Source organism: Leopardus geoffroyi, chromosome B2, assembly GCF_018350155.1.
Source record: "Leopardus geoffroyi isolate Oge1 chromosome B2, O.geoffroyi_Oge1_pat1.0, whole genome shotgun sequence".
NCBI classification, from domain to species: Eukaryota; Metazoa; Chordata; class Mammalia; order Carnivora; family Felidae; genus Leopardus; species Leopardus geoffroyi.
This window is the reverse complement of record NC_059332.1, coordinates 57,590,789-57,600,213: the sequence shown is the minus strand read 5'-3', so window position 1 is coordinate 57,600,213 and position 9,425 is coordinate 57,590,789. Positions and strand designations below refer to the sequence as shown.

At 36.8% G+C, this 9,425-nt stretch overlaps 1 pseudogene; it reads left to right on the top strand.

The window, feature by feature from the left end:
• Positions 1-814: 814 nt before the first annotated feature.
• On the top strand, positions 815-1,247 carry LOC123609751 (annotated as a pseudogene).
• Positions 1,248-9,425: the final 8,178 nt, after the last annotated feature.

The window sequence follows — 9,425 nt, the reverse complement described above, 5'->3', positions numbered from 1 at the left end:
GTTTTCTACTCTCTGAAGATATCTTTGATTCTGTATTCATTCCTTTAAATGGTCAGTATCATGTTTTTAGAGTCTCCATGTGGTAATTCCAATATCTGAATTCTCTGAGGATCTGCTTCTTGCTCATGGTAGTTAATTTTTTGAGGTGCTTGGTTAAGTACGGTTCCTGGGCATTATGTTTGAAAATAAAATACTTTGAAGTTATGTTCTTCCAGAAAAATTAGTATTTGTGTGCAGGCATGTTATAAGTCCTGCTCAAGTTCACGTCTTGACTTTTTCTGGACTTACTGGGGAATCTGACTGGGCTATAATTCTACATGGGCTCTTTCTCAGTTTGAAAGAAGTCCCTGTTTATTGCAGGGATGATCCTTTAGAGCACAGCACAACCTCCAAACCCTTGTTCCAGAGCTGGTGGATTTATCTGCCATGCAGTCCATAAAAATGTCAAATTCTACTCTCACTCTTGATCTTGGGAAAATGTTTTTGGCCAAAAGCAGCTTCCTTTTTAGAGTAACTGTAGATTTTTACTTTTTCCTTCAAATTTGGCCTAATAATTATTTTCAATAGCTTGCTATTTATTCCATATTTTTAAGAATATGTGGAAGCCAGACTGGAAAGGAAGGTCAGGGTTCTAGAAAGGTAACAAACACCTAAAGGAAAGGTAGAAGGGAGAGAGAGAGTTTGGCAGCTGGTTCAGAGAGTTAATCAGCTCCATTGAGTTTTTCTTCAGGGGAGCTGTGGTTAGGAGGTAGGCTACAGGGCTCTTTGTGTCTCACACACATGAAATAAGAAGAAAAATTGCCCCTGGGCTGCATTCAAGATGTCAAAGCAAGGACATGATGGGTCTTTGGGTGCAAAGTTCCAGATTTCCCTGGGTCTTCTGGTAGGAGCTGTGATCAGCTGTGCTGACAACAAAGGAGCCAAAAATCTATGTATCATCTTTGTGAAGGGGATCAAAGGATGACTCAATAGACTTCCTGCTGCTGGTGTGGGTGACATGGTGATAGCCACAGTGAAGAAAGGCAAACTAGACCTCAGAAAGAAGGTACATCCTACAGTGGTAGTTCAACAATGAAAGTCATACCAGAGAAAAGATGGTGTGTCTCTTTTTTTTTTTTGAAAAGGATGTGGAGTTCATAGCAAACAATAAGGACAAAATGAAAGGTTCTGCTGTCACAAGACCAGTTTCAAAGGAGTATGTGGACTTGTGGCCCAGGATTGTATCCAATGCTGGCAGCATTGCATGACTCTTTGGTATATTTCTTTTTAAAAAATTAAAAATGATTTGCTCCCCCAAAAATGGCCTTCCAGGAGTGAGAAAATCTACAGCCCAACAAACCAATCTTATGTTAATACTGACACCTGATATACACTCAGTAAATATTTGCAAAATGAGTAAATAAAGCTAATAGACTGATTACACTTATTTAATGCTCCTCCCCCCCCTCCATTATCATCAACTAAATGACAGTAAAGAAATGCATAACAGTAAATAAAATGGGAAAGTGGTTGATTACTTAACCAGAGTTTTCAATGAACTTCTGAAAGATGGGAAATGTTTGGTAGTTTCTTGACAAATGATACTTGGAGAAGCTTTACAAGGAGTAGAAAACTATAGTGTGATGGAATCTGAACTTTCCAGTGGAAACTAGAGAGGCTCTAGTTGTGGAATTGGCATGTTCTATCAAGATAGTTGTAAGTTCACTTCTGAAATAGATGTTCAGTTTGTCCTGACTTTACTCTCCCTGTAGGAACAGACTAATTAAAAGCCCTGAATTTACCAGTAGGGCTGAGTGGAGGCAGTTTTCTAAAGAAATTTAAAAAACTTCCTAGGGAGGTCCAAGGCTTCTAGTATAAGAGTTCTATCCCAGAGCAAAGTAACCCCCTTCCCACTTTTTACTCTTTAGTGGTTCTCCAAACTGTCTTCTTGCTCTCTATGTGAAAAGCCTAAATAAAGTTGGCCAACGAATACCTTTAACTCATCTGCATATACTAGTCAGGCCTACTGGAGTAACAGCACACAGCAATAGAAACCCATGCAGGCATGTATAAATCAATCTACGCTTTCATAAATATAAAAGGACAAATCTATATCCCAGAAATAGGAAGAAAATTAGCAGTCTAAATGCAAAAGGGCAAGATGAACAAACAAACAAACAGAAAAGCTGGCAAAAACAGAGCCAGTTTGTGATAGAGAACCTATAACACTAATAAAACTTGGGTATGGGGGCACCTGGTGGCTCATTCGGAGCCTGCTTGGGATTCTCTTTCTCTCTCTCTCTCTCTCTCTCTTCCTCTCTTTCCCCCTCCACCCACTTGAGAGCGTGCTCTCTCTTTCTCAAAATAAACAAACAAATAAACATTTTAAAAATTGGGTCTGTACTCTCTGAAAAGTTCAAAATGATATTTTATTCATAAAACTACTATGGACTACGCCAGAAACTATGAAAAATAATCAGAAAACACAAAAACTTTTGAAAAAAAAATTATTTTTAAAAAATCAGTAGAAGGACTGCAAGAAAGTCTCCCAGAATGAGAAGGAAAAAGATAAAGATGGAACGATGGTATTTAGAGGCTCATTCCAAGAACTCCAACATTTGACAAACCTATATTTCAGAAAAAGAGAATTGAAGAATTAGGGTGGAGGAAATTATAAAAGAAAAGAAATGTTTGGGGACTGAAAACAAAGTTTTTATTTTATTTTATTTTATTTTATTTTATTTTATTTTATTTATTTATTTAAATGCTAATTTACTTTGAGAGAGAGAGAGTGTGTGTGAGTAGGGTGAGAGGCATACAGAAAGAGAGGAGAGAAAGAGAGGAGAGACAGAATTCCAATCAGGCTCCATGCTGTCAGCACCAAACACTCAGGACTCAAAGTTGCATCTAACAAACTGAGATCATGACCTGAGCCGAAATCAAAATTTGAACACTCAACTGAATAAGCCACCCAGGTGCCCCTGAAAACAAAGTTTTAAATAGAAAATACCTATGAAGAATTGAGTAAGCTACATGTATATAATATATATATTATATATAATCTATATTATGTATAGAATATATAATATGTATATAATACAAAGTTATATATATAATTACATACACATATGTCCTCTTTATATTTCAAATTACCAAGAATAAAGATAAAATTCTAAAAGCCTCCACAAAGAAAATCCAGGTTCACTAACAGAGTAATGAGTATCCAACTGGGATCTGTCTTCTAATTAGCAGCACTGGATATGAGCAAATAATAAAGAAATACGTTTATAAACTTCTGGGGGAAATGATTTTGGACTCAGTATTTCATGTCCAGTTAAATTATCAGACAATTATGAGGGCAAAGAATACATTTTCAGACATGCAAGACCTCAGAAAGTTTACCTCCCAATCATCTTTTTTTGAGGACGTTATTTTATGTACTTTAGCAAAATAAGGAATAAAGTGAAAGATGTGGAAAGCATTAAAACAATGAAACTAAGCCATAGGAAAATCAAGACAAAGTTTGTCCAGATGGAAGCAGGAAATCAGAAGATTCCTGGGATAGTAATACAACAGATAGTAGTACGTACAAGGTGGGTAATCTATAGCATATGGTGGAAGGTTATGTTTCTTTTACCAGCAAGGCAAAAGGAAAGCAATTAGAAATAACAGTGAAAAATAAGAGCCTTATTAGAAACAATGGTTTAGGGGCACCTGGGTGGCTCAGTCAGTTGAGTGCTGATTCTTGGTTTCTGCCCAAGGCATGATCCCAGGGTTGTGGAATTGAGCCCTCTGTGGGGCTCTGCACTGACAGTGGAGCCTGCTTGGGATTCTCTCTCTTCTTCTCTCTCTCTGACCCTCCCCTGCTCAGGCACGCATGCTATCTCTCAAAATTAAGAAATAAACATTAAAAAAAAAAAAGATTCTCTCCTTCTCTCTCACTCACTTGCACTCTCTCTAAAAAAACAAAACAAAACAAAACAAAACAAAAAGAAAAAAAAAAAAAACAGAATCACAATCCACCCCCAAACAAAATAAAACAAGTTTAAATATAGTAAACTAAAATACGGAATGATTTGAATATATGATTGAATGTGAGAAGAGGAAATATTTTATCAATGTTTGGAATATCATTTTTTGATTGGTGCATGGTAATGATTTTGGACTTATAAAGATGTATATCATCTAGTTTACTGTTTAGTAAACAATGTTCACATCACTACCATAATGTAAATGCTGTCTTTTGCGGGGAGGGGTTCAATTTTTAAGATCATTCCTTACAAAACACAGAAACCTCAATTGGTTACAAAGCAGAATTAATTATTGGATTAAATTAACACATTTAATTAAATTAATTATTTTAATTCCTATACACTTGGAAGGGCAAAGTCAGAGGCCAGATGGAGGAAAATGCAAGAATAGCTCATTGAGTAGGGAGCCAGTATATATTTTCTAAACTGATGGAATGAGAAGTCAATATTTCAGAATATGGGGCGCCTGGGTGGCGCAGTCGGTTAAGCGTCCGACTTCAGCCAGGTCACGATCTCCGGTCCGTGAGTTCGAGCCCCGCGTCAGGCTCTGGGCTGATGGCTCAGAGCTTGGAGCCTGTTTCCGATTCTGTGTCTCCTTCTCTCTCTGCCCCTCCCCCATTCATGCTCTGTCTCTCTCTGTCCCAAAAATAAATAAACATTGAAAAAAAACAATATTTCAGAATATAATGTTAATTATAAATGTAACCATTTGAAGGAAAACAGCAACAAGAAGTCATTACTTATCTAATATTTACTGTGTGCTAAACACAGTTCTTTACATATGTATTAACTCATTTAATTTCCACAGCAATTATATGAAGTACTCAGATTTTCTTTATTTGGGAGTCAGTAAAACAGAGGCAACAGAGGGTTAAGTAACTTACCCATGTTTACCTAGTAATGGTGGATCAATAATGGAAATAAAGCAACAACTTAATTTGGCAGAAGGTGTGGATGGGAAAATTAGTATGATAAGTAATTTGTATTAGGGGTCAAGATGTAGTGCATATTAAACAAAGATGATAAATCTAGAAGTAATGAACTATTTAGAGCTATGGAGCTATAAAGGCAATTATTAGAAGGACTGGGGGCAGAGCAGCAGAGTATTTTCCATTTTAAACATTTACTTAATATGTGCATAATAAGTTTTTCTTTAAATTTAAACTCATCGCTTCCTCCCAAACTTCCCACTCAGTCACATTTAATAAAATGTCTCGTAACTGAAAGACAGCTTCCTCTCAATCTTAAGTATTAAATTATGGTCATACTTGGGAAGATTGCAAATAACAAAATAGAGCTCTTTTGTAAGTGGCCATGTGTCTGCATAGAATTCGTTTTATGTTCATAAGAGATGACATTAAAAATATATTACAAAGCTATGAAAGTGTGTCATCATATCACAGCAGTTATAAAGGTAGCGTAGAGAAGATCTCATAGCCTTAGAAAGTTAAGATGATGGAGGCATTATAGCAAGAGCCATACAGTGAAACTACTAAAGAGTTAAAGATGCCAAATGAAAGAGAAACCAAAGCAGTCATCACAGAGTTGTAGAAAGAAAGAGAATGTTTATTCACCCTCTTTTTCAACCAATATTTCTTTATTTATATGTTCTTAATATTGATCAGATGTCAAGTGGTGGGCTTATAAAAAATTAAAAATACAACTTGTTCTTAGCTTACAGTCTAGCAGAGAATATGAAGGACGTGTGTATACATACCTTTTTTATATGAGGGAAATTGATAAGTACCATCAGGTGGTAAAAATTGGGTATGATATCAAAAGTAAGGGAGAGATGATCCAGGAGATAATAAAGAGAGCAATTTAGCAACTGTGTTTGCATTATGTGCTCCATGACACTCAGAAATCAAGGTAAGGTCTATCACTGGGGTGGACAAATATGAGTTACGAGATAAGAAAATATTATGCGATGCTGCTAATAAACCAACCACATGCAAAAGTAACATGTATTCTTGGCAAAAGACTCTATTTCCTCCCATTCTTTTTCTAGGACAGGATAGTTACCCACAACTCTGCTGGAGACGTGGCTTACCCAAAGCAGGGATACTATAAAAAGAATAAGGTAGGAGAAAAAAATACTACTCTTTGGCAAAATTACATACTAGATTCTGTATTAAGGGAAAGATTTGGTGTTTTCATGATTTTCATCTCAAGGTATTCAATTTTCCCTCTTCTCCATTGTGTGTAGGGTTTGATAGCCTGTAGTGCTCACAAACCTCCCACCCTCACTTTCTTTTCTCATTCTCTAGCTCAGACAGTTAGTTTGTCAGATTCAGAAGGACTTTGAGTCAGAGAATAAGGAAAAGGACGTAGGATGGTGGGACTGGGGAGGGAGAAGGTGGGAAGGGGTGAAGGACTGTATAAGGATCTTAAGGGAGGAGAGGAAGAGAGAGAGAGACCATGAGAAGGTAGCCTTAGTGCTCATCTGCAATAGACTCAGGATGATCTGGCTAGTAAGAACTCGACTCCTTGCAGGTTTTTGCTCACTTATCTGTAAGACTTCCTTTCTGGTAGTGGCTCAACTTTCTTTACCTTTCAAACATGGTTAAAGCTTTCATATTTTATGGTTCAATTAGTTGCATTCAATATTTCAGAGGATTTTGGAAATTGTAAGTGTGGACTTTAAGTGAGGAGGGCAGTATCTGCTCTCACTGCATGGATTGTTTAATTTATACCCTGCTGTTCTTAGGGTGATAAAAGCTATTGAGCATACCCTCCACATTTTGCACTTTATAGAAAGGCAGAACTAAAATTCATCAGAGCATGTTAAGAAATTGTTGTGCAAAGATATTTTGAGTTTCAATTAAGCAGCTGTCTTATGATACAGAAGGTTGGCTTTGGAACAACAAAAAGAAGTGGTGTGGTGTGAAAGCCAAAAAGCATATCTAGGTAAGGTAGCTCCGCTGAGTTAAAACTGATTAGTAGAGTAGCCTATGGGTTTTTCGGTCAGTTACTCATTGTATTTACTCCTTTCTCTAAATTACAATTTAAATAGCTGAAGACAGTTAACAATAATTACCAAATTCAATAATTATGAATATATTTACTTTGATGTTGTCAATTCTGGCCATTTATCTGTTCAAACAGCCAAGTCCCCTTTTATTTCTGTTATTATCTCTCACAGATAGATTTCTACATTTCCTAGTAGGACTCTGGCTATCTCATGGTTTTATAAAATACAGCCATAATCAAGATACATAGTTTTACTTTAATTTACAAGTTTGTATCCATTTAACATTTATTTTAGTTTTAAAATAAAATTACAACAAAAGCCAACTTAATACATATACTTATTATATTTTCGTGGGCATATTTCTCACTTATTCATTAATTTATTCATTTAAACACTGTGTCAGGTATCATGCTAAATTCTATAAGTTGTCACATTTGCTAATTTTTAAAAATTAGCTCAAAGCCCCTCTCAATCTGTATTTTAATAACAATCTCAGGGCGTCTGGGTGGCTCAGTCGGTTGAGAGTCCAACTTCAGGTCAGGTCATGATCTCGCAGTTCGTGGATTTGAGCCCTGCATTGGGCTCTGTGTTGACAGCTCAGAGCCGGGAGCCTGCTTCCAATTCTGTGTCTCCCTCTCTCTCTCTGTCCCTCCCCCACTTGTTCTTTCTCTCTCTCTCTCTCTCTCTCTCTCTCTCTCTCACTCTCCCTCTTTCAAAAATAAACATTAAAAAAATATTTAAAAAAATAACAATCTCACCTATGAGGTAGGTAGGAGTGGACAGGCAATTCACCACGAGCCTTGAGCATCCATGTACATTCTTGCTGGGTATGCCAGAAATGCAAGGCTCTTTCTGTTCCTTCCCTGGGACATTTCTCAGGGTTGTGTTCGCAGTGAGTAACCCTGAAGGATGAGGTAATGTCTCCCCCAGACAAAGAGTAGGTTTGCTTACTGCTTACTATAAAAGTGATGAATTCCTTATGCTCAGTATTCCTCAGCCTCAGTGGAAACTCACTGCATGCATAGCATCCACCCAGAGCTCATGCAGCTTACTGTGCTGTAAAGAACAAAGTCCTTTCTTTCCAATCCATTAGTCTTGAGTTTTGGGCCAGGATCCACAAAACAGTAACATACTAACTTATTAGTTTGTAAGAAGAGTAAAAACAAATTTTGCAAATCACTTTCTAGGTCCTCAAAACACAGACACCATTGCTTGGACTACTCAATTATGGATGAGCTTTAAGGAAAGGGCAACCAAGTTGTAATGACTTATTCAGTGCCTTCTACGTTTGAGGTGCTGAAATAAGCACAAACAGTTGCTATTATCCCTACTTTAGAAATGAAAAAACTAAGACTTATAGAGGTTAATAACCTTCCAGATCAGGGGCACCTGGGTGGCTCAGTTGGTTAAGCATCTGACTCTCCGTTTCAGTTCAGGTCATGATTTCACAGTTCGTGAGTTTGAGCCCCGCATCAGGCTCTGCACTGACAGTGTGGAGGGACCCTACTTGGGATTCTCTCCCTCTCTTCTGTCTCTGCCCCTCCCCCAGGTTTTTCTCTCTCTGTATCTCTTTCTCAAAATAAATAAACTTTAAAAAATTAAAATGAAATAAACTTCCAGTTTAAATAGCTTATTAGTAATGAAGCAAGGCTCCAAATGCAAGACTTTGTAACTCTAAAATCCAGGTACATGCCATATATTTAGAAGAGAAAAGATATTGCAACATTATTAATTGCATCAATGTCCTATTTGAGATTTGGTAAGTTATAACTACAGAAATTATTTTGCAATGTCAGCTTGAGATAATTAAACCAAAAGAACAGTTAAAGAATATTAAAAAAAAAACAACCCCTTTGTTAATTGGCTTAAAACACTTAACTCTCAATTGCATTCAATCTAGTACCTGTTTTAGTGGACATGAAAAGGTTTTATACCTATAATTACAAAATACCGAGTGGAACCTAAATGTTCAAAAGCATACAAATTGAGAGCATAGCTGAAGCTTCTTAAAGTGCTCTCCTCATGCTCACTCAGAAAAAAAACATTCCAAAATTTTGGCATCAGAAGTTAAGGATGTCCTCCTGAACTTTCTCTGGAGGTTGGGCTCCAAATCTGTGGTTACCATGGCAGTGGAAAACACGTTCACCACTTTTCATTGTGAAGTTTTAGCTATCTTACTCTCCCAGCAGACAATGGGTTCTGACAAGGTTAGATTCAGGTCTTACTTATTTTTCTAATATTATTAGTTTGTGCTATACCAGATTTCTTTTCTTTTCTTTCCTTCCCCTTCCATTTCTTCTTGCTTTCTTTTTTTTAAAAGAATGTAATACAATGTTCCTCAAAGGCCAAAAAAGCACAATAGGAAGATCCCTTAATTAAACACAAGCCTTCATTTTGTATTCGTTGCGTCATTGTTTTCATTTTCTGTGATGCCAAAGGAATTT